The sequence below is a fragment of the Ahaetulla prasina genome, chromosome 4 (genome assembly GCF_028640845.1).
Source record: "Ahaetulla prasina isolate Xishuangbanna chromosome 4, ASM2864084v1, whole genome shotgun sequence".
Classification (NCBI taxonomy): domain Eukaryota; kingdom Metazoa; phylum Chordata; class Lepidosauria; order Squamata; family Colubridae; genus Ahaetulla; species Ahaetulla prasina.
In genome coordinates, this window is record NC_080542.1 from 135,715,888 (window position 1) to 135,740,167 (window position 24,280).

The window sequence follows — 24,280 nt, forward strand, 5'->3', positions numbered from 1 at the left end:
GCTTGGAAAGAGGAGGGGTCGCGACGTGCTCGGGAATTCCCCGCCTCTTTTCCCTCCTTCTCCCTCCTCCGCGCTCACAGACGCGTGCAATCAGGTCCCAAGAAAGAGCCGGTGACGTCACTCCCCCTTCGATTCACGTGCAGTTCATCTTAAAAAGTCATGCCGCGCCCCCTTCCTCCTCCTCAGAGCGCGCGCGCGCAAAGAGACACGGCTTTCCTTTCCAGCCAATCACGGACCAGGCCGGTGTATATCTCCTCCCCCAGTCCAGAGGCTCGCGCTTTCTCCTCCGGGACGTGAGCTGAGAGGTGGGGGTAAGGAAAGAGCTGTACGCGCGAATTAGAGCGAGGGAAGAAGCGAGGATCAAACTTTCAGGCATTAGCCAATAATCTTCCTCGGACGGGGGCGGGACTTCCGCCGGGAGCCGGAAGAGAGGCTCGTGGGTCTCCCTGGCGTTCTCTCTACCTTCTCTCTCTCCCTCATATGTGAGCGAATTGTCCCCGCTGCTTCTTGGCGTCGAAACGTTCCGGGGCTCGGACCCGCCGCCGCCGCCTCCCCTGCCTCCGTCCCTGCCTTCTCCTCCTGCCGCCGCTGTTCCGCGCCCTTCCCCTCCCGCTTGCCGCTTCTCCCTCCTCCCTGCTACCGCCGCCGCCGCCGCCACTTCTCCTCCGCCTGGTCGCCGCCGCCGCCTCTGCCCCTCTCCCCGCTCTCTCTCTCTTTCTGTCTCTCTCACCCCCTTCCTGGGACTTGGCGGCGGCGGCGGAGGAGAAGGAGGCGGCGGCGGCGGCGGGGAGCAGCAGGAGCAGCGGCAGCAGCAGCAGAATTCCCGACCCGACTTCCCAGCGAGATTCCTCCGGCCCTCCGGGGCCTTCATTAGCTCTGGGCTGGACAGGTGAGTGAGGCCCCCTTTCCCCCCTGGCCGCCGTTTCCCCCCATACCCGCCATTTTCTCACCCGAGGCCCTCACGGGGGCGGGGCTGGCCTCAGCCGGTGGGTCCGGATTTTAGGCCTGGTGGTGCCGGCGGCTCCGCACTGCGTCTGCCTGGGGTGGCCTTCGCGGTAAGGAAAAGTCGGGTTTGGGATGGGTCCGCTTCCCCCTTCCCTCCCTCCCAAGCTTCCCTTCCCTGGCCTTCCTTTTTGCCGGCTTCATGTTTCCGCAAAGCTCTGGGGTGAGGAGGGGGGGAAGAGGGGGAGAAAGCTGTCGCCCCAAATTGCCCCGTGCCTCCTGGCCTCATTCACTACCCCGAGGAGGGAAAACCGGCGTTTCGGTTCACTTTCTCTTTCTGTTTTTCTTCTGCCATTGAGACCCTTGTGACTTTCTGATAGCTTTAAAGTTTATGGGGTAACACCAAACTCCAAAACGCTAAAGCTCTTGGACTGGCACACCTCTCTTGTCACGCCTTGGTTCGTTGTCACTTAAAGGAATAGCGAAAAGGTGGCTTCCCCCGCCCGCCCCTATCCCCCCAACGCTTTGATATACCTTAAACTGAAAGCCTTGGATTCATTGGCCTGCCTGAACTCCGGTTGTGTGGAAGCTTTGTTGTGTATTGCTTTTAAAAGGGGAATGTGGGATGCCTTGTACAATAACACATTTTTCTTCTTATGTCTCTTAAATTGGGAAAGCTAAAGTGGCAGATTAATTGCTGACATAGGTATCATGTTGGACTCTTGGCTTTTCTTTTAAAAAAATGATTGGTTAAAGGAAATGAAGATACATGTACCACAATAGTAGACTGTAAATTGCCTACTAGGATTATACGTCACCAAAAAGGGAAATGTATTTTACCTTGGTTGCATGTCACTCCCACAAGAACTGAAAGAAGCATCATTAGGAATCATATCTTTTCCTTCTTGTTGGGTTTGTGCGTATATCAGTACATATGTGAATGTAAGGCACTTACTTTAGAAATAAAGGAGATATGCTTACAATGGAGACAATTCATCTCTAAGACAAGAGAAACTCTTTAATGATATAAATGTTTAATCAACAGGTTATTGAGAATGTTAGCAGTCCTGTATGGTACTTCGTTAAATATCATAATTGAGAGTGGTGCACTTGTAATAAGAGTTTGCAAGGTCAAAAATCAATATATGTGAGGTCATTTACTAACATGTCAAAGTGTTTTGGTATAAAGAGAACCTTTTTCTATCTAGAGTATTAACTCTGCCTGCATAAAAATCTCTGTTCCATTTAATATGAAAATAAGCTGACATTTTCATTAATCTCAGTTAGGCGTCAGTCAAGGACCAAACAGCAGAGTTCTAGAAAAATCATCAAGGTTGAAATGCAAGCACTGACCTCGAGATAGTCTAATCCTTGCTATGTCAAACACTGACCTCGACAGTCTAGTCCTTGTTATGTGCTCTTCGTTGTCTGCGAGCAGCAGTTTTCTGTCAGAAGCGAGTTTGCAGGAGACGCGTTAGGTCCTCCAGCAAGTGTTCCTAGACCACTTCTTTAAACTTTTGTTCTCCATAACCATCCGTTCCAATTGAGAGGATATATGTAAGTATCTGTAGTCAAAAGAGTTATGTGATGTTTATAGAAAAATTGAATTTGGTTTCTATATTCTAATTCTGTTACAAATCTAGTATAGTAAATCTTTTAAAGACATTTTAAAGAATACAGATGAATGGCATAACTTTTTATGAATTAATATTTCCTTCATGGGGCATCCAATAGAATCGATTTTTATATCAAATTTATGTCTTAACAAATCTGTTATATTTAAGGTGCTCCAAGACATTGAGCTGGTTTTACAACAACAAAAACTGCTACTTTTTTGTAAGTGATTATATCTGGCAAATTGCTAAATAGATGCCACATTGTCTTCTAATTATAATTTGTATTTGAAATGGATGTCATGCATAGAAGTTGGCGTCACCATTCTAAGCATATTTATTTAGATGGAATTCTGATTTACTTCTATGGTATTTTCTAGTTTGTAGTTTTAAATTAATAAAATCTAATTTATTTGCCTATTTTTTTGTGTCAACCACTACATTCAGATAGTATTTGTATAGTACTATATGCATTTGTATATCATTTTTTGAAGTATGTTTAGAATTGCTAATAATATTAGGCTAAAAGCCAATCAATATATAGAGAATGTTAATAAAAATCTTGATCATACAAAGCTTGCTTGCATGGTGTGATTTACTAAAGGATGCAATATTTTCTCAGTGTAAGACAGAAATAAGTTTTGTTTCAACAAGAAATGTTGAAAGTTATGCATTACATATTGTACTGAAAATCATAAATATTGAAAGTTTATATCCATATATTGGCAACTTTAAACTGCGTAGACATCAATTCCCAGAATTCAAAGTTGCCAAGGTTCAGAAACGCCATTTTATGTAATATATAAATGAGTGTGGAATAGTAAATTTAATTGCTGTTAAACACGGGAGGCTTTTAGCAATTTTGGTTGTATCTTCAAATAATTTTTAAATATTTTCTGAAAATCTAGGTGCAAATAGCAGTGCAACTGTGTAAGATAGGATTTAAAGCCTAGTATAGTTGACAACTAACCTTATTCCTTTTAAATAACACTTTTAGTATTTTTGATTGTAAAATATATGGTAGGTTGTGGAGACATATTGAATCACTACTATATATGATTTTAAAAGTTCCAGGTCTTTTCCTGCTTGAAATTGGCATTCCTTATTGTCTTCTCTTGAAGAGCTATTTCTTGCAGAATACATAAAGTACACTTTGCAGAACAAGCACATCTTGCATTCTTCTCAATAGTTAATTCACATCTTTAAAAGGTAACCCAATATTTTTTCTAACATTTGATACTAGTGGCTCTTCGGGGATTGGAGAAAAAATGGGGACTAATCAATCGTATGACCTAGTGACTCAATATTATGTGAAGTAAGTTATTGGATTTAGCAGCAGTGGCAGGAAGTATTAAGAAATATTTGGCACATATAAAACTTAGTTTTGGTCTGATATTGCCAAAGGATTAAATTGTTTTTAATGAGATTCTGCCACTGAGTCTTCTTGTACATGATTCCAAGTAGAAGTATTTCTGACTGAATTATATATATACACACACACATACATACACACACACACAACACTTCTTTATTATTATGGCCTACTACAATGTTCATTCATATATACATACACACACACACACACACACACACACACACACACACACACACACATATATATGAATGAACATTCATATATATATATATATATATATATATATATATATGTATATGTATATGTATATGTATATGTATATGTATATGTATATGTATATGTATGTAAATGAATATTGTAGTAGGCCATAATAAGATACAACTTATTTTAGCTTATGATCAAGTTTTTTGTCTCTGAGTAAGCTGCAGTTTATATTTAGTGTGGTAAATAAGTCGAAAAAGATAAAGTTTTGTTTTAACCATAAATGTTGCCAGAAAGAAGAAATTATATGTATCAATATCTTAACACTTGACAAGTTAACTAGAATCTTGCTATTGCCTGCGATGACCAATATGTAAATCCCTTTGACTCCCTAGGCCGGTGATGGCGAACCTTTTCGGCACCAAGTGCCAAAAATGTTGCACGGAAATGTTGCATGCACATGCATGCACTCATCTGGGCCGCGCTTTGGAAAAGCCGAACTTCTGGGTTCTAGCATGCATGCATGCCTGACGATCAGCTGGCTGATGTGCATGCGCACACTGGTTTTCGGCTCTGCCCTGCACATGAAGGACAGTTGATTATCGTGCACACATGCACCAGAAACCAAGAAGACAAATAGGCAAGGCTGTGCGTGCTGGGCAACATGGCTTTGCGTGCCGCTTTGGGCACCCGTGCCATAGGTTTGCCATCACAGCCTTAGGCATAGCAAACCAATATGAAATCACAATCTTGAATGTGAACACAATTTTTGTAGCTGTAAGCTTTGTTTATTTTGACCAGTTGATACCCATACCATAATAAAAACACAGTTTATTATATAGCAAAGGCAACAAACTTTTTGGAATATTAATGTAGTTGCGGGAAGCATTGGATCAGGGAAAGCAATGAGTAGCAACATACACCTGTTATGCGATATCCTTTTTTAAAACAAGCAACTCTTTACGTCCCTGTGTGCCATCCTATCCCCAAATTGGTAAGAGTAGTTTCAAGTAGAAAAATATTCAAATTGAACCGAGGGACACAAGGTTCTTTACCCCACCACATAACAGCTCAGTTCTTTAGTTCACTTTGGATCAGCCCTATATGAGTGATTTAAAATGAACTAAAGGTCTGAGCTAAAGCTTTGATGATTTCTCAGCCAGCCTTAAAATGAAATTCATAGTAAATAAGAAATTGTATTGGAGGTAGGAAGATTTTTGTTTTTCTTGTAATTTTGTCCTTAAACAGAATGGCTACAGATATTGGTTCTGTTGGCCTAAAATGGCAGGCAAGTCAACTTTTCTGAAAAATATGCAGAAGTTCTGCTTCACTTTGCAAAATGTTGACAGCCAACAGCACAAATGTATGTGATACACGAATAGTTATTATAGTAGCAAGTTAATAGCTAGAAATACTTGATAGAGGAAACTGGCTTCAAATAATAGGCTTCTAAGGTATGTATAATTAAAAAGGCCTAGGTGTGTTGCCTAAACTATAGTTTAGTTTGGTTTTCTATAAATGTATGACACATGGTTATGTTATTTCCCAAAATTAAAAATACCTTTGAATTATGTTTCCTTGAAAACATCCAGTTTTAACATTATGAATTTACAAAGTTTTAGCATACTTGTTTTTCATACTCAGTAATGTTTAATATTTTACTGATTCTCTTCTGGTTAATACGTGAATTTTAAAGAAATACTCTAGAATTGCTTGTTTAAATAAAAATTGGTGGCTTTTCAGAAATTTAGGATAGATTTTTAAAATATCTACAGCACAACCTCTGTAAAGCTAGTATTTCTTGTTTGTGATTTTTTTTAATATTTTAAAAATATGTTCTTTCCTTGGCTACCTCAATCTGAATTGATTGAGTACCAGAAATACATTTGAAACACTAAGAACCTTCCCTTGAAGTTTGCTTCACAAACAAAAAAGTTGTCATGCTTCACTTGGTCCTCAGATCAATTGCATGAAAAGGTTTATGCACCCCTGGTCAATTAAGTGTTTCAGTGAATCCCTAAGTGAACAAAAGCTGACACAACATCTGCATAGTAGAGTGTTAAACATTGCATCTTTCTGCATATTTGAATGCATTCTTACTAGTTATTTGTAGTTGTTTGTTTATTCAAGATAAGAAAACAATAAATATGGATGGTGTATAAGTTTGGATACCCTTTTTAGTTAGTATTTGTAACACTTCCTTTGGCAGATAATGCAACTTCCTAAAGCCATCTAAAAGTATCCTTGCAGCTCAGAAATATTATAGAGCCTCCTTACATGCATTGTGCACTTGAAATCTCCCCACAGATTTTCACTTCTATCCCAGTCTGAGAGCCATGAAGGATGCTCCAAACCAGGTGTCCTTTTTCCTATGCTTCATGGTTGATTTTGTAGGTATATTTTGGATGCACACATGCACACATTGCTTGATCAATTCATATTGTTATGCTGCAGCATTGCAGTTACCTTTTTATGTCTTCCCTTTAACAGGGAATAACAAAAACTGCCATTCAAGCATTTTGTACTATTTCTGTTAGAACTTTGCTATATATAAAAAAAGAAGCATTTTTCTTTTTCCCAAAATGTTTTAAAATCTGATTTCAGTTCCTGCATAGTGAACTGTTAACTTTATGGGACATATATTTATTTATTTATTTATTTATTTATTTATTCAAATTTATATACCGCCCTATCTCCCGAAGGACTCAGGGCGGTGTACAGGCATTTAAAAGACATATAAATACAATATAAAACAATTAAAAAACTGATTCTAACAAGCCCGTAAATTTAGAATTAAAATATCAAATAAAACCCAATTTAAAACCAATAATTTAAAATCTAGCTCAGCCCTGCACAATTAAATAAATACGTTTTAAGCCCGCGGCGGAAGGTCCGGAGGTCCGAAAGCTGACGAAGTCCGGGGGGTAGTTCATTCTACATAAAGATCATTGGGAAAATATTCTGAGTCATTTCTGTATCGGTCCCTTCCCCACCCCACATCTCTTAATTTAATTAGGATTTCCAGAGGGTGTCATAGGTACAGATCACTGGTTATTTTCTTTCAGTGTCACAGACAGTTAAGTACAGTACCTTTTTAGGAAACATTACACCAAGAACACAGTACTACTTGGTCTAGATATAGAGTTAGTTTGAAATTATTTAAGCTGTGTATTTTCAGAGTTCTGTGTGAGCAGGATATCTACTTAGCCTGCTGTTAGTTCATATCTTCCATGTTAAGATCATATGTATATATCTATAGGACAAATACAGAAGGTACTTTTTCCTTTAAAATTACTATCTGTGTTGAGATCCTATAACTGGACTATAAAACTAATGAACCAACTTATTCTTATGAAGTATGGAGTGCTTCTCCCAGCTTTTAATTTTATATAATTATAAAAGAATATACTATATTCACAACTATTTGATGTTTTGATTGTTACTAGATTTTCCCCCCCTGAAAATTTAAGTTCAGTATTTGTAATAGATGCCTGCAGTGCAACAGTGATTTGGTTTCATAATAAGCATAGATTTAATCTTGTTACATATATAGCAAGTGTACTGTATCATATTATTTGATAGATTTGTTTCTTAGTAGGTTAAATGGAGGCTAATTGCAATGGTGGTGGTGATGGTGATGACTCACACCTTTTAACTTCTAGGACGTTCTCCTGCTGACCTTGTCCTTCAGAGATAGATAGGAAAATAGCACTTAATAGCAGATAATAATCTGCTACTCTTTCAATTTTTGCTAATTATTGAGCTTTCTTCTGGCCAGAACCGTTTGTTTAGAGAAAGGGTAAAAATTGTTGGTTATAATTGTTGCCTTTAGTGAGAAAGCCACCTTTCACCTTTTAATTTTTTTTCTTGCCTTAAATACTGACAGTTTTCAACAAAACAGTCTGAAAAGTATCTTTATTACTCAAACATTTGTTCAATTAGTGGCTGCAGTTACACATTAATAACAATGGTTCACTTTACATATCACTCTAGATTGAAGCCAGACTAATTACTTTATGGCTAAATATGATGCTTGAACCAGCCATTGAATTAAAATTAACTTTATTAATGCTGTGAGTAGCTGTTATTTTTACTGAGCTGGTGTATTGTGGTAACAGCAGGTTAGATGTGTTTAGCAAACGTTTCAATAACACATAGACCAGCCAGATTCTTGCTTGAATTGCTTATAAATAAACGTTGGTTAGGTTGTTTATATGTTACTTGCTTATAATATATAGAAGAACCAGTATACTTACTCTAAGAATAGAGTTACAATTAGGTTTTTTTGTTTATACTGGGCAGTAAACATTATTTCTTCATGCCAGAAGCCTTAGCATAATTATCAAACTTAGCACTTGCCAGATCTCAATGTGAATTTCTACAATCTCCTCCTGCGGTCCATTTGAACAGGATGACTTAAATCTGGATTTCATGACTTCAATGTTAGTCAAGTATTTACCTTGTCTTTTTTGGTTTTTGCTCACCAAAAGGTTTGTAACCTAAACATATGAATTTTGAAATCTGAAAAGACTTTGGTTATGAAAATCACGATTATAATTTTTCTGATATCTTTCTTTATGTCGCATTGGAATTACATTAGAATAATTCATTTTGGTTATTCCTTTTTTTCCACATTTTGTATGTCCAGAATAGCTGATTATTTGAATTATTTCAACTGTGCATCATTGTGCCAAGAGCAGTTGCTTGAGGCGATTTCAGACATTACATTAAGGTACTTAGCCAGGTGCCAAAAAGCAGGTTTCATGGTCTTCTTGTACAGTTCTTGTTTTGGCTTGTTTGTTGCCTGAGTGAGCTTTGCTTACTGACCATTCTTCTACCTTTTTATTGGTTTTCACTTTTTTATTTTTATACAGATAGTCCTTGACTTAATGACCTTTCTAAATTACAACAGTACTCCCCAGTGATACTTACAACATGGTGGCTGAGGATCCCTGCAGTCCTGTGACCACATTTCAGGCTCTTGGCAACCATCCCACATTTATGGCTGTTTACAAGGTGACCCATTTTATGACGTTTTGTCAGAACAGCAAAACAGGATCGGAGTTGAACATTTGATTTGCTTAACTCTGGTATTCACTTAATGAGCGCCACAAAAGATGGATCAGTCACTCAGGTGGGTGGCTCATTGTACAATCACAATGACTGTAATACATGCCAGTTGCCAAGTGTGAATTTTGATCATGTGACCATGGGCATGCCGCAATGGTCCTAAGTCAGTTTTTTAATATTCATAAGTCACTTTTTTCAGTCTGTAACTTCCTTGTTGTTGTTGTTAGTTGCAAAGTCGTATCCGACCCATCGTGACTCCATGGACAATGTTCCTCCAGGCCTTCCTATCTTCTACCATCCTCTGGAGTCCATTTAAGTTCATGCCTACTGCTTCAGTGACTCCATCCAGCCACCTCATTCTCTGTCATCCCGTTCTTCTTTTGCCCTCAATCTTTCCTAGCATTAGGCTCTTCTCCAGTGAGTCCTTCCTTCTCATTAGGTGGCCAAAGTATTTCAGTTTCATCTTCAGGATCTGGCCTTCTAAAGAGCAGTCAGGGTTGATCTCCTCTAGGACTGATTTTTTCATTCGTCTTTCAGTCCAAGGGACTCACAAGAGTCTTCTCCAGCACCAGAATTCAAAGGCCTCAATTTTTTGGCGCTCAGCCTTTCTTATGGTCCAACTTTCACAGTCAAACATTGCAACTGGGAAAACCATAGCCTTGACTATAAGCACTTTTGTTGGCACAGTGATGTCTCTGTTTTTTAGTACCCTGTCTAGATTTGCCATAGCTTCCTCCCCAGGAGCAAGCGTCTTTTAATTTCTTGACTGCAGTCCCCATCTGCGGTGAACTTGGAGCCCAGGAAAATAAAATCTGTCACTACCTCCACTTCTTCCCCATGCCAGGAATTTAGAGGGCCGGATGCCATGATCTTAATTTTCTTAATGTTGAGTTTCAACCAACTTTTGCATTCTCCTCCTTCACCCACATCAAGAGCCTTTTTAGTTCCTCTTCGCTTTCTGCTATTAGAGTGGTAACTTCCTAGGGTCACTAAATGAATGATTGTAAGTGAAGGACTGCCTGTAGTCTTTAAAGCAGCCCCATATAAAGTGCCTTGCTGTAGTATGCCAAGTGGTAATGAGGGCATTGTTACTGTAGTCAGTCCCTCTTGCACCGAATAAGGTTACAATTGTTACACTAGCTGGAATTGGACAAAGGTCTATCTAAAGCAAAACCTGCATTTAATTTTCAAGCAGGAACTGTAAATGCCAGAGTGCCCCTAATCACAAGCCTATTCCTTCACAGGTAATGCTTGCTTGCTTGTCAAAAGACAGAACTTTTTCCACTGCATAAACAGCAACTCTATCCTGTTTGGGTTCATCTTTAGTCTGTTCTCTTTAATCCAAACTCTTGCAACTGCTGGCTAAAACATCAACAGCATCTCACCTATAGCCTGGAATAGCAAGGTATAATTGGGTATGATCACCAAATCTTTAAACCAGGGGTCTCCAACCTTGGCAACTTTAATTGTTGAATTCTGGGAGTTGAAGTCCACAAGTCTCAAAGTTGCCAAGGTTGGAGATCCCTGCTTTAAACGCTTTCTAGTGATTTCATATGTTTACTAAAAAGCAGAAGAGAGATGACCACTCATTTGCACTCCACAAACCAGGGTCCACAAATCTGATCTCTCACCCCCATCACTACAAAACTGCAACCATTCCCTGAAGGAGAATGACCTTAAAACAAGAAACCTGTGTAATAACTGCTGTTATGGTATGGGTTAAATAATTCAAATGGTATGTTATCTATAGCAGAGGTCTCCAACCTTGGTCCCTTTAAGAATTGTGGACTTCAACTCCCAGAGTCCCTCAGCCAGCAAAGTCCACAAGTCTTAAAGGGACCAAGGTCTATAGTACAATAGTTCTAAATTCAAAGTAATACACAGGGAATTTGGTTATGAATTAAGAAATACACATTAATGGAACTATAGGCATCTTAGTTGTGTTGATAATAATCTGTTTAGCTATACACAGATATTTGTCAACAAAACAATTATACTTCTATGTTTATTGAAATGTTATTATTATGCAATTGGGTTTTTAAGTTTCATACAATGAGGTAAAGAAAAAAAAACTTAGATGACACATCCCTGGCATTCTTATTTCTTTTGTTCTGTCAAATGCATTTAAAGGAAAGGATGGCATGGTTTTAAAAAGGGTATCCTAATTTGGAACATTGCAGTACATTTATTGGGATTGATTGTTACAGAAAGAGAGAAGAAAGTCCTCTGAAGTCATTTCTTGTACTCTTAGCTACAGTAAAGGCAGTTGGCTCCATGACAGTGTTCTGTAGCTATGTATCTAGAATGCTGAGTTGTCACTGGCAGACCTGCAAAAAAAGCTGTTGGATTGTTCCCCATAGCTTGCTATCACTCTTCAGACCAGACAGTGCTCCAATAAATGCAACACTACACAAATGCAAGATGAATTATTTGAATTTGAACTACTAGATGAATTTAAATGACTAGAAGAATTATTTCAGTTATCTCAAGCACACTTCTTCAGCTATTACACAGCAATCTAGGAATTTATTTTAATGTAAAGTTAATATGCTGATAGGAAGTGTGCTTCAGAAACTACTGTATTCATTACAATTAGTTACCTGTTGCTTATTCAAGCAACTCTAGCAGCTTGCAATAATTAAGACCATCAAATCCAAAATATTTTTTTTAATTACATCTATTTGTATTGTAAGCCTTTGTTCTTTAAATTCTCAGAATAGAGATACTACATTAATTAGTTGGGTGTATTGTCTCTGTGGCTAGAACACTTAAATGTGGTTTAAGATGGTACTGTACCATTTTAGTGCTAGTACTATCTTAATGCTAGCCTCATTTTCAGTAGCATTGATCTTCCTGAAAGATGCTTAAAGCAGGGGTCTCCAACCTTGGCAACTTTAAGACTTATGGACTTCAACTCCCAGCAAAGCTGGCTGAAGAATTCTGGAAGTTGAAGTCCACAAGTCTTAGTTGCCAAGGTTGGAGACCCCTGCTTTAAGCAGTCAACACTTAATTTGTTTTCCTATTTTCTCCCAATTAGAGGCTAAGAATTTACAAGAAATGGGCACCCAGATAACTTACCAGAAGCATATTCTTTCCAAGATTGATTGTATAATGGGTAGCATCAGTATTCGGTATAACTAATATAGAATTCCACCTTTGGGGTGGCAGTCAGCTTTTAAAACCTGTGTGCATGTCATAGTTGAGCATTTCTCTGATTTATCATTGGAAGGATAATCACAGTGCTTGCATTACCAATGCTTTAAAAGACTAAAACAGTAATTCCTAAATAATGATTCAAGGTAGATTAAAGTGCCACAATAACTTTTTATAATACAACTTGTAAACGCATTCCCACCTACATAGGAAGTTGCCCAAACCGTCTTAGGCTTGCAGAGTTGCCTGTGTCTTTCTGAGAAGTCTCCATTGTGAGTAGGCACTTGTGTAGCATATCTTCAAAGTTTTTGTTGGTTCCGTTGGCTAATTGTAATGGGTATCCTCATAGCAAAATTGCCTGTCTTTGAAGAGTTTGCAAAAGTTTGCAGCTATGTGACTGAAATACATAACACATTTTTGATAGGGAAAAACTATCTGGTGAATTGAAAACTTGAAAAATATGACTATATCCATATCAAATTATGATCTGGTAGCTGGATTACTGTCACTGTGTGTAACTGATAAAAAACCCTAAGACAAGGATCTGGAAACTTGGCTCTTTTAAGACTTGTGGGCTTCAAGTTCCAGAGGAACTCCCAGAACTTTGGGAGTTGAAGTCCACAAGTCTTAAAAGAGCTAAGTTTCCAGACCCCTGCCCTAAGAGATATCCCCGATCATCTGTTGATATCTCTAATCCCAGAAGCATCAAGGAGGAGGAGGAGGGCTCTGCAGAATGTTAGGTTTTTCTTTTTCTGTTGAACTCCTAACCCAGGCAATTTTGCAAATTGTTTTTGCTATCCCCGTTTTAAATGTCTGTTTGCCATTCAGCTAAAAGGAAAAAAAAACAAACCAAGATATGACTTAGCTGGATGTTCTACTGGTTAATTCTGATAAAAGTGCAGTCACTAAAATTGTTTAATGTATCCCCTTTTCTGGCTGCTTTTATTGCCTTGGCATTTCTTTTCCATTTTTTTTCCACATATTTAGTAAATCCTGGATTTATATACTAGATTTGAAAATCTGATGCTGTGTGCCACCGGTTGTGTGCTGTGGAAGATGGTTCCCCAGATGCCTCTTGTTAGCATGGCTACAAATTCTTGTAGGGGGCTGAATTGTTTGTTTGTGTCCCTCCACTTCAGTTTGTTGGGGCCGAGGAACCTGCAGCAGTAGTCCAAGCTCCCCAATTGAGATTCAGCTCTCTGAGGCAACAACAGTTGGATTATAAGTAGTCCTCATTTAGCAACCACACTAGGATCAGCAGCATGGTCATTAAAGCAGTTGCTAAGTGAAACTGCAACTGTGTTATATGGTCTTACTTTAGCTTTCCTTTGCTTTACAGACCTGTGAAAGTCATAGATGTGAGTATTGCTCATAAAATTATTTGTTCATCTTTTAATTGCAAACAGTAATTGATTAAGGCAGTCACTAAACCACAGCTACTTGCATTTAGAAAGGCAAAATAGTCCTATTTAAAATAAGATAGCACTTACAATTCGGATTATTCTAATACATAGGTGGTATAATTCTCAGATTTTTTTAAATAGTCAAGATCACTCTGCTTTTTGTTTGTTTCATGCTAGTAAATAGCTAACTTCTATAATAGGTAGTTCACATTATTGCTATTGACTCCCAACTGCATGTTTATTTTCATACTACAGAATTTGCTAGGAAAGGTTTAGTTATCTGTTTATCTAAAACTTTTGCAGATCAGTAAAATAACGTATTTCTGATCATAATAACAATAGATCCAATTCATCTAGAAAATTACCACCTCAGGCTTAGATTTAGGCTTTATTATAGATATTAATACTCTCTCACCACCAATTTGCCAGTTTGAAGCTCAGATACTTTCATATTTATAAGGCAGAAAAGCTACAATATTTGCAAAAGCATTTCATCCAATTTGCCTATTGAACTTTTTGTAACCTCTGTGAACACTAAGGTTTTTACGGGTAACAAGTTGAACGGTCAAATCTAAGGTCAAGAAGCTGGCACCACACAACAAACAGGAAAATGCAATGATAGAATTCTAAAAAAATATAATGGCATGAATAACAACTGATAGCAAATGAGGAGAGGGAACAGAATGCATAAACAGAGACAGAAAAAGCAAAATATCTTGGAATTATTCAGATAAGTCGCTCATTTCGGCGCCGCATATTGCTAGACTTTTCAGTTTACACTCTAATATTTAGAATTGCTTATTGATAAGAACGCTTTGAAAGGAACAACAATGTTAGTGAGAACTGTTTCCTCTAAGTTTTCTCAAATGCAATATAGCAGCTGAAAATAGATGCCTTCCAGTTGTTCAAGGTGTAATGGCATTTGTTAATAACATACAAGCTGCTAAGATTTTATAAATGAGAATAAAAACTATTGTTGTGTCACTTCCCTCACAGAGAAACATTTTCTCCCCAGGCTGTGATCCAGAGTGATGATTCCTGACATGCAGCTGACATGTAGCTTATTAACCTAAAAGTAGTTTAGCTGGCAGGATGTTTACCTTTGTGTAATGTCTATGATTGTACACAACTTATGTGGAATGGAAAATGGAAGTATCATCCATAGCTAAAATGTCAGTGATACAAACGTGTATGTAATATGTAAACTGTTGGTAGATGTAGTCAGCATCTTCAGTTTTAAGCTTTCAATGCTTGGTAGTGTCATTTCTCCAGGTTTATTTAAAATATTTATATTTTGTCAGTCAAATGGTGCATCTGTAAGTGATGTGCAAAATTAAAAATGAAAGAGTAAATGAAACAATAAAATCACAGTTTATTATGATAATAATAAATCAGGATTACAATTTGTCAGGATTATCAAGATTTAAAATTAATCATATCAAAAATCAAAAGGGTCTTTGCAATTTTATTTTGAAAGGAAGCCATTCAGGGAATGGATGTTAACAAGCTTAAATGTAATATTCCTGGTTGAGATCAAAGGAACATTTGGAGGATGATTTATACCTGATGTGGTTCTTAGTAGGCAAGCAGATTTATAGAGAAGGTATTCCATCAGTGCCTCAATATAAAAACTTTTAAAATGGTATGGTACCAAGTCAGCAGCTAATCTTTCAGTAACAGTTTATGCTTGCAGTGACTAGGTAAATCACAACAATCTTACTAATGCATTTTGCATGCTACTTGTGATAAGATCTACACATTGCATTTAATGTTCTATATAAAGGTAGCCCTCTCCCCCCACCCATAGAATACATTATAAGAATCCCATTAAGAAGGGACTAATATTAGTTCTAGGGACTAAGCTATACAATCCATGTCATTTCTGCATAGTTTACCTCTGGTTTAAAATAATTTCTAGTCTTTAAGTGCCTCTAGTAACAATTGTATATTTCTGTCAGGATCTTTGCCTGCTCCTTTAAAGAGGAGCACAGCCCTCATCCAAAGGAGGTGAGTTGTGCAGCACTTGGATGTCAAAGGTAAAAATATGTTTGGGGGCACTCATATACATCTCTGTAACTCTTAAAGCAGCTGCATCTTTTCCAAAAATATTAAGGCAGCCTTCCACAGTTGTTGCACCACCCCAGGAAAAGACTCTTCATTCAATTGCAGATGGATGCTATGTGTCTACTCTTGTAAGCTTCAAAATATGTTTTACTTTTAAATCCACAGCACTATATAGCCCTCTTGTTTTTTAGATTTGGGAGTCATATTTCCATGGAACATTTCAGGATGATTTATCAATCTCATGAATCTTACACTCCTAAGTAATCTTGTATTTCACTGAAGAGGGTTTTCTCACCCACCCATTTCTGTTCCTGTTTCTAGCACTTTGACGGCTTCCCAGATTGAAGGATTCTCCAGAATACCATAGATGCAGCACTGTGTTACTGCTACAGAAAAGGGGAACTGACGGGTTTCAGAGAAGGAGCCTGCAATTTGAACGTAAGAGGAAAAATGTATTTACTGTATTTGGGATTCCTTCCCTATCCACTACTAGAGAGTGCTCTCCTTTTATTGTGTAGGAAGGCATTGAAGGCCAACTTCTTGTACAGCTTTCAGTTTATAGAATGCTGGATGCTGGGAAGGTTGTCTTTTATTCAGTGTACAGTGTAGAATTGACACTATAATTTTTAATAGCATTGTTTTAAAGTATTTGGAATAGGGATGTCCAGAATATTCCTGGATTAATTGTATCATGCAAAGCCTATACTTCTCAAATGTCAGTATTTTAATACATTGGATTATTTACTGTATGCTCCGGACTATAAGACCCATCTAGCTTTTGGGGAGGAAAACAAGGGAAAAAACCCCTGCCTTTTCCTCTGTCTCCCAGCAATTTGCCTCCTTGGAGCAAACAGCCTGGTCAGCTTCAGCACAGCCTGATTTAGCAGGAACAGCTGATTGGCAGTTGGATCGGGGATCGCCTCCTCCTCTACTCATCCCATTTTTGGCGTCCACATGTTCCATTTTCAGCCTGTTCCAGGCAGCAGGGATCGCCGAAAATGAGGCACGCGGTGGGTGAAAATGGGACATGCAGTGGTGGCAATAGGCACAATTCTGGCAGCCTGGAACAGCTGATTGGCGATATTCCAGGAGGCAGATCCAACTGCCAATCAGTTGCTCATGGTAAATTAGGTTCTGCGGAAGCTGACCAGACTGTTTGCTGCAAGGAGGCAGATTGCTGGGAAGCAGAGGCCGAAAGGTGGAGACCGGAGGGTGGGTGGGACTTTGGCAACATTTGCTCTCTAAGACATACAGATATTTCCACCCACTTTTTAGGGGGGAGAAAGTGCATTTTATACACTGAAAAATATGGGTAATTAATAATTAGGAAGAACAGAATTCCTTAGGATAACTTATTACATTTGAATAAGATGATCAGGTGGCATGAGCCAAACAAATGCCATTTTGGAGAGCTTGGATTTCCTTTTTTACTAAAAGTTATATTTTAAAATATTCAGACAAGCTATTTGGGAGCAATACATTATTATAGTATAATAGTATAATTGTAGTACTTGTGATTCTGAATGGAAACTATCTCTGGGTAAATCAACAATAATGCAAACTTTGACTTAGGTATAATAAGGACATTTTGTTATACTGGCTGGCTCCCAAGATTGCAAAACCTATCATATTTTGCCAATTCATATTCGCATAATAGTCGATTCATATTCATTCAATTCATAATCTCACAACAGTTATTCAAGTCATTTGTTTTAAGGTATGAATATTTCAAGTCTACTAATTTTTTTACACAATAATTAGCATGTTGTTAAAAAGTTAACTTGGGGGGTGGGTGGGAATTAAGCATTTACAAGGTAAGGATTATTTTAAAGTTTATTTTAAAGTTTAAATGCCAGGGGTAATCAATGAGGTAACGAATACCATGATTGCTTTTATATACTGAGATGGGTCTCTGAATAAACCTATTGCACCATGTAAATACAACATATAAAATGGCTGTAAGTATGTATATGCAGTGCATCTGAACTACACTCTAGTGTCTTTAGGATATATTAAAGGAGCAAGTTATACTACATATGTGCCCACACGTTGTGTTCTATAATACATGTAGTAGTAGGCTCAAACCCACACCATAGTTTGCATATACTCTAGGTGACTACAGCATGTTCACTAATAAATGGATGTTTTCCAAATAGTTACAGTGTCTTCTAGTGAGCATGTCATAGCAGTATCTTAATATGCTGTTAATTTCATGTCTGCATAGCATAAGGTGACACATTAAATTGTCAAAGTCTGATAAATGTTAAAGCAATTTAATGGAAGTAACTTTGCTAGAAATATTGGGGAAGATGCAGCACAGCTTATTCTATTAGCAGTAGCTTACAAATTTGTAAACCATTATATTCTCAACTAAAATAATATTTTAGCTGTATAACCAAAACAATACAGTAGATACTCTGAATTTTAAAAATATTCCCAATTTTTTTAGCACTTTTTATGGATGAGCAGAAAGTCTGCCTCTGTCCTTAGCACAGTACAGTACTTGAGCATTCTTTCAAATAAGCTGTTATTTAATATCTGTATTGTCAAGCACAGGCAAGCAGTTCCACACATGAGGGGTTAAAATAGAATATACCTACTTTATTGTACTCTACCTATAATAAAAGACTGCTTCCCTTCTTTTTGGAACTAGCAAATAAGATTCCACGGAACTCGCGAAGGGGGTCAGTTTGAGGTCTTTTGTAGCTGTGCAGCGATGCAAGGCTAATTCCTCATTTGATCCCTCCTTGTCTTGCTGGTAGTTTACCAACATCATCCCTCTACCACAGAAGCCCCCCTCTCTTTTCCATGTTGCTTCCAATGTTTGAGTTCTCATAGGAAATTCAGATGGGTGGGAGCAATGCCACTTTAAAGGAATTGTCTGCCCCAAGTCTAGAATCTTCCCACCCAGGTGGCAAGACGGTACATATCCCTTGATGTCTGCCACCATCCTAGATCACCCAAAGTTTCACAATATCCTGTGTGGTGTCTTGAAGACACTTCCATGACCAGTTGTCTCAATATGATGGCAAAGCTACAGAAAGGTAATGAACCCTTACTGTGATCTTACTACTGTAATTATCTTTGTAATTGTGCACTATGCACATCTGGACCTCACTAATTGGGTTCTGAAATTCTGTCTCTTTTTAAGAACAAAAAAGGTAAGTGCTAAAGTTGGTGACTTTGAGGGTCTGATAAATCCTCTCTGCAAATTGGAACTCAAATAAGATCAACAATTCCTTTGTTGATATTAGATATTGCTTCTTAGATGGAATTCTGGCCCAGCTTTCTATCGCTGTTGCTTTGTTCCAATCCACATCTGCCAATAACTTGAAATTGCTTGTGCCTTCTTTGAGCTGCTAAATCTCACAGCTGGCTGTCATGATTTATACTCAGAGGCTCTAAAATGCCCCTTGGATCTGTCCATCAAGTTCTGGTAATTGTCCATGACCTGGTTGTTTCCCTTTAGGATTGGCAGCATCCACTTAACTGCCAACTCCTATAGCAAGCTTAGCACAAAGAATACCCTTTTGGGTTCTGTAGGGAAATTCTTCAGTTCAACCTGAGTGGTAAAGGTTCTTATCTTGTCCACTTCTCCCCACCCCCACCCCCAAATGTATATGGCAAACCTCCATGGCAAAGCAGCAAAACTGGCTGTGCAGCTGGAATGGCTGGGGATATTGGCCAGCCAGTATATTGAGTAGCCAGAGCCCCTGGCAGTGGGATGCTCTGAACTTGCTGCTGAACTAGGTGAATAATAATAATAATAATAATAATAATAATAATAATAATAATAATAATAATAATAATAAATAATAATAATAATAATAATAATAATAATAATAATAATAATAATATTTTAATTTTTATACCGCCCTTCTCCCGAAGGACTCAGGGCGGTGAACAGCCAAGTAAAAACAGTACAATATATTACAATAAAAGCTATTTAAAAAACTTATTCAATGTGGCCTAAATTTAAATATAAAATACATAATATAAAATATAAAATAAACCCCATTTAAAACAAATTAAAAACCCCTATCAAGCCAGTCCTGCTCGGAAGAATAGGTACGTCTTCAGCTCGCGGCGAAAAGTCCAGAGGTCAGGAAGTTGTCGAAGTCCTGGGGGAAGCTCATTCCAGAGGGTAGGAGAAGGCTCTCCCCCTGGGGGTCACCAGCCGACACTGTTTGGCTGACGGCACCCTGAGGAGACCCTCTCTATGGGAGCGTACCAGTCGGTGGGAGGCATGTGGTAGCAGAAGGCGGTCCCGAAGATATCCCGGTCCTATGCCATGGAGCACTTTAAAGGTGATAACCAACACCTTGAAGTGCACCCGGAAGACCACAGGTAGCCAGTGCAGCCTGCGCAGGATTGGTGTTATATGGGAGCCACGAGTGGCTCCCTCTATCACCCGCGCGGCTGCATTCTGGACCAACTGAAGCCTCCAGGTGCTCCTCAAGGGGAGCCCCATGTAGAGAGCATTGCAGTAGTCCTGTTGTGTCTTGCCCGCCCTCAGAGCAGCCGGGGCCTTCTTACCTGCTCCCCAACACTGAGGAATGTATGCCTTCCGGCCCAAGTCCTGGCTCCATGCCCCCACAAACTGCAGAAGAAGGAGCATCTCCCTGCCCCAGCCCTGACTCCATGCCCAGGCAAACGGAGCAGCTAGACCCCTCCCCCTCATCCACAGCAGGTGAGCCTGAGGAGGGTTTACTCCCAAGAACAGCTGATTGGAGTGACCCTCGCATCAGAAGATTGGAGAGGCGGAGGCAACAGAGGGAAGGGAGGGGCAGGCCTTAATGAGTGCTGAGTCATGGAGCCACACCCCATGGCCTATATAAAGGAGCTACTTTCTGACAGTCTCTGAGTCAGGCAAAAGTCAAACTTATCTTGCTGAAGTCACTTACTGGTCTCCTGCTTGCTCTGAGGACTTTGCTAGGACTTTGGGCAGAGCTGCAGAGGCAAGCCTGATTCGGATTTCCCGGACCCAGCCATCAGCGGAGGAGTGGGACACGACAAGTCCAGGCGAGAAGTGACGAGGGCGTGAGTGACCGTGCATAAGGCATCCCGATCTAGAAAGGGGCGCAACTGACGGACCAGGCAAACCTGGTAAAAGGCTCTCCTGGAGACGGTCGCCAAATGATCTTCAAAGGACAACCGTTCATCCAGGAGAACACCCAGATTGCGCACCCTCTCCATTGGGGCCAATAATTCGCCTCTAACAGTCAGCCGCGGTTGCAGCTGGCTGTACCGGGATGCCGGCATCCACAGCCACTCAGTCTTGGAGGGGTTGAGCTTAAGCCTGTTTCTCCCCATCCAGACCCGCACGGCTTCCAAACACCGAGACAACACTTCGACAGCTTCATTGGGGTGGTCAGGGGTGGAAATGTACAGCTGGGTGTCATCCGCGTACAGTTGATAACTCACCCCAAAACCACTGATGACCTCACCCAGCGGCTTCATATAGATGTTGAACAGGAGAGGCGAGAGAACCGACCACTGTGGCACCCCACAAAGGAGGCGCCTTGAGATCGATCTCTGCCCCCCTGCCAACACCGTCTGCGATCGGTTGGAGAGATAGGACAAGAACCACCGAAACACGGTGCCTCCCACTCCTAAACTCCCCAACCATCGCAGCAGGATACCATGGTCGATGGTATCGAAAGCCGCTGAGAGATCTAGGAGAACCAGGGCAGAGGAATAACCCCTATCCCGGGCCCTCCAGAGGTCATCCACCAACGCGACCAAAGCTGTCTCAGTGCTGTACCCGGGTCGGAAACCAGACTGGAACGGGTCTAGATAGACAGATTCATCCAGGTACCGGGGTAACTGATGTGCAACCACACTCTCAACAACCTTCGCCACAAAGCGAAGATTGGAAACTGGACAATAGTTACCTAAAACAGCTGGGTCCAGGGAGGGCTTCTTGAGGAGGGGCCTCACCACCGCCTCTTTCAAGGCGGTGGGAACAACACCCTCTCCCAAGGAAGCGTTGACAATTCCCTGGAGCCAGCCTCATGTCACCTCCTGGGTGGCCAGCACCAGCCAGGAGGGACACGGGTCCAATAAACATGTGGTGGCATTCAGCCATCCCAGCAACCTGTCCATGTCCTTGGGAGCCACAGGATCAAACTCCTCCCAGATGGTCTCAACAAGACTAGCCTCCGTCACCTTGCCCGAAACTACCAAATTTTGGTCCAGTCCGTCCTGAAGCTGAGCGATTTTGTCAAACAGATACCTGCTGAAATCCTCAGCACAACCCTGTAAGGGATCATCGCCCCCCCCCCCCGGTGTAGAAGGGAGCGAGTCACCCTAAACAGGGAGGCTGGGCGGTTCTCTGCTGACGCAATGAGGGTAGAAACATAGGCCCGCTTGGCCTCCCTCAATGCCACTAGATAGGTCTGGGTGAAAGACCTAACTAGTGTACGGTCAGCTTCGGAAAGGCGACCTCCAAGCGCTCTCTAGGCGTCTTCTCCGGCGCTTCATCTCCCTCAGCTCCTCGGAGAACCAAGGAGCTGGTTGAGACCTACGCCGGGTCAGAGGCCGCAAAGGCACGACACGGTCCAAGGCTCCCGTCGCGGCCTGTTCCCAGGCCGCAACAAGCTCCTCGGCCGAGCCATGGGTCAGATCACCAGGGAACGGCCCAAGCTCCATCAGGAACCTCCCTGGGTCCATCAGTCGCCTGGGACGGAACCAACGCATTGGTCCCGTCTCCCTGCGGTGTTGAGCGGCGGTCCAAAAGTCCAGACGAAGGAGAGAGTGATCTGACCTCCCACGTGAAGCCTCCCAAGTTCCTCACTTCAGTCTCTATCCCTTCCTGATGCCATAGCTAGGCATCTACTATATTCTGAGCTGATTCTTTGGGTCTTGGCCATCGCAATAAACTTTATCCTTTCCCCAGAAGTGAGAGATAGAAATCTGTAGAGAGATTAATGAGCAGGCAACCAGATTCCCATGTAAAAGGTTCAAGTTGACTTAATATATTCTACCTATAATACAAGTATCTGTCCAGACTGCTTGCCTTCACTTGGGAACCAAAAGGAAAGGTTCAGGGGTGGGTTCCAATTTTTTTTACTACCGGTTCTGTGGGCGTGGCTTATTTGGTATGTGTGGCTTGGTGGTCATGTGACTGAATGGGCGTGGCCAACTTGAAGTCACTCAGGGCAAGGTGGGGCAGCACCTTGTTGTAAGTGACATCAAGTCGGTCACGCCCACTCAGTCACATGACCAATGCTGCAGAGACAGGGCAATTTCTCCCGGGGGACAGCCAGAGTTTCGCCACCTCCTCTTTTCCTCAGAGGAGCTGCCTCCAAGTCCTTGTGAAGGGACACACACACACACACACACACACACACACATCCCACAACACACTCGCACACAATGTAAAAGCAGCTGCGCTTCACCCAAAATGGCCCCTGCAACAAGCAGGAACTTCACACAGCCACAAAAAGCTAAAAAACCAACTGTCACACATTACACACACACAACACAACACAACAGACTCACACACAATGTAAAAGCAGCTGCACTTCACCCAAAATGGCCCCTGCAACAGCAGGAACCTCACACAGCCACAAAAAGCTCAAAAACCAACTTTCACACTTTACACACATACAACACAACACAACTGACTCACACATGCCACATACAGCTTTCTGAGATTCTGTGTGTTTGTGTAGTTAGAGTGAAACACTATAGAAACACACCAAATCTCAGAAAACTGCACAAATATTTTATTATTTTATTTTATTTATATTTTTTAGATCAGGGGTCTCCAACCTTAGTAACTTTAAGGATTGTGGACTTCAATTCCCAGAGTTCCTCAGCCAGCAAAAGCAGATTTAGTTGTTCACTGAGGACATGGATTTTAGGCAGGCAGATTCAGTTGCTAGCTAATGCAACTGATTGCAGAAGCCGAAGGAAAGCGAGTCCAAAAGGAGCAGTAATTAAGTGAGGAGGGGGGATTGGGTGGGCCAGAGGAAAAAAAGATTTTAAAAGGCTCCTCTGATGATCCCAGTTGAAGTTGCCTAATCACAGCCCAGAACCTCTTAAAACAGCTGGGATCGCCAGAGGGGCCTTTTAAAATCTTTTGTTTTAACAACCTCTTTGGCCAAAGAGGTTGTTTTTAAAAAAAAAAAACTTTTAAAGGGGTCTGATTATCCCTGCTCAGTCACATGGTCATCAAAGGTTTTTTTTTTTACTTTTAAAAGCCCTTTTTTTGGCTAAAAAAAAGATGCTTTTAAAAGTAAAAACAAACAAACCTCTGATGATCGGGGAACCGGTTCGGGGGCGTGGCCAGTCAGCCATTACTACCGGTTTCCCGAACGCCAGCAGATTTTTACTACCGGCTCTTCAGAACCGGAGTGAACTGGGAGCAACCCACCACTGGAAAGGTTCCATGGAACTTGGAGTGGAGTGTGGGAGTGGGGGTTGTCAGTTCTAGGTCTTTTGCGGTTGTGCAA

At 40.6% G+C, this 24,280-nt stretch overlaps 1 protein-coding gene across 7 annotated transcripts in view; it reads left to right on the forward strand.

Annotated features, from left to right (window-relative positions):
• The first annotated feature begins 350 nt into the window (after nucleotides 1-350).
• The window catches only part of LARP4B (La ribonucleoprotein 4B), a 57,872-nt gene continuing 33,942 nt past the window's right edge, over nucleotides 351-24,280 (forward strand). For 5 of the 7 annotated variants that reach the window (XM_058181079.1, XM_058181083.1, XM_058181085.1 and 2 more), the window contains exons 1-2: nucleotides 749-889; nucleotides 16,143-16,259. The gene's annotated coding sequence lies outside the window, so the exon portion shown is untranslated. Of the gene's footprint in view, nucleotides 483-748; nucleotides 890-989; nucleotides 2,500-16,142; nucleotides 16,260-24,280 lie in introns of those variants that run through there. The other 2 variants (XM_058181080.1, XM_058181081.1) reach the window with 2 other exon arrangements.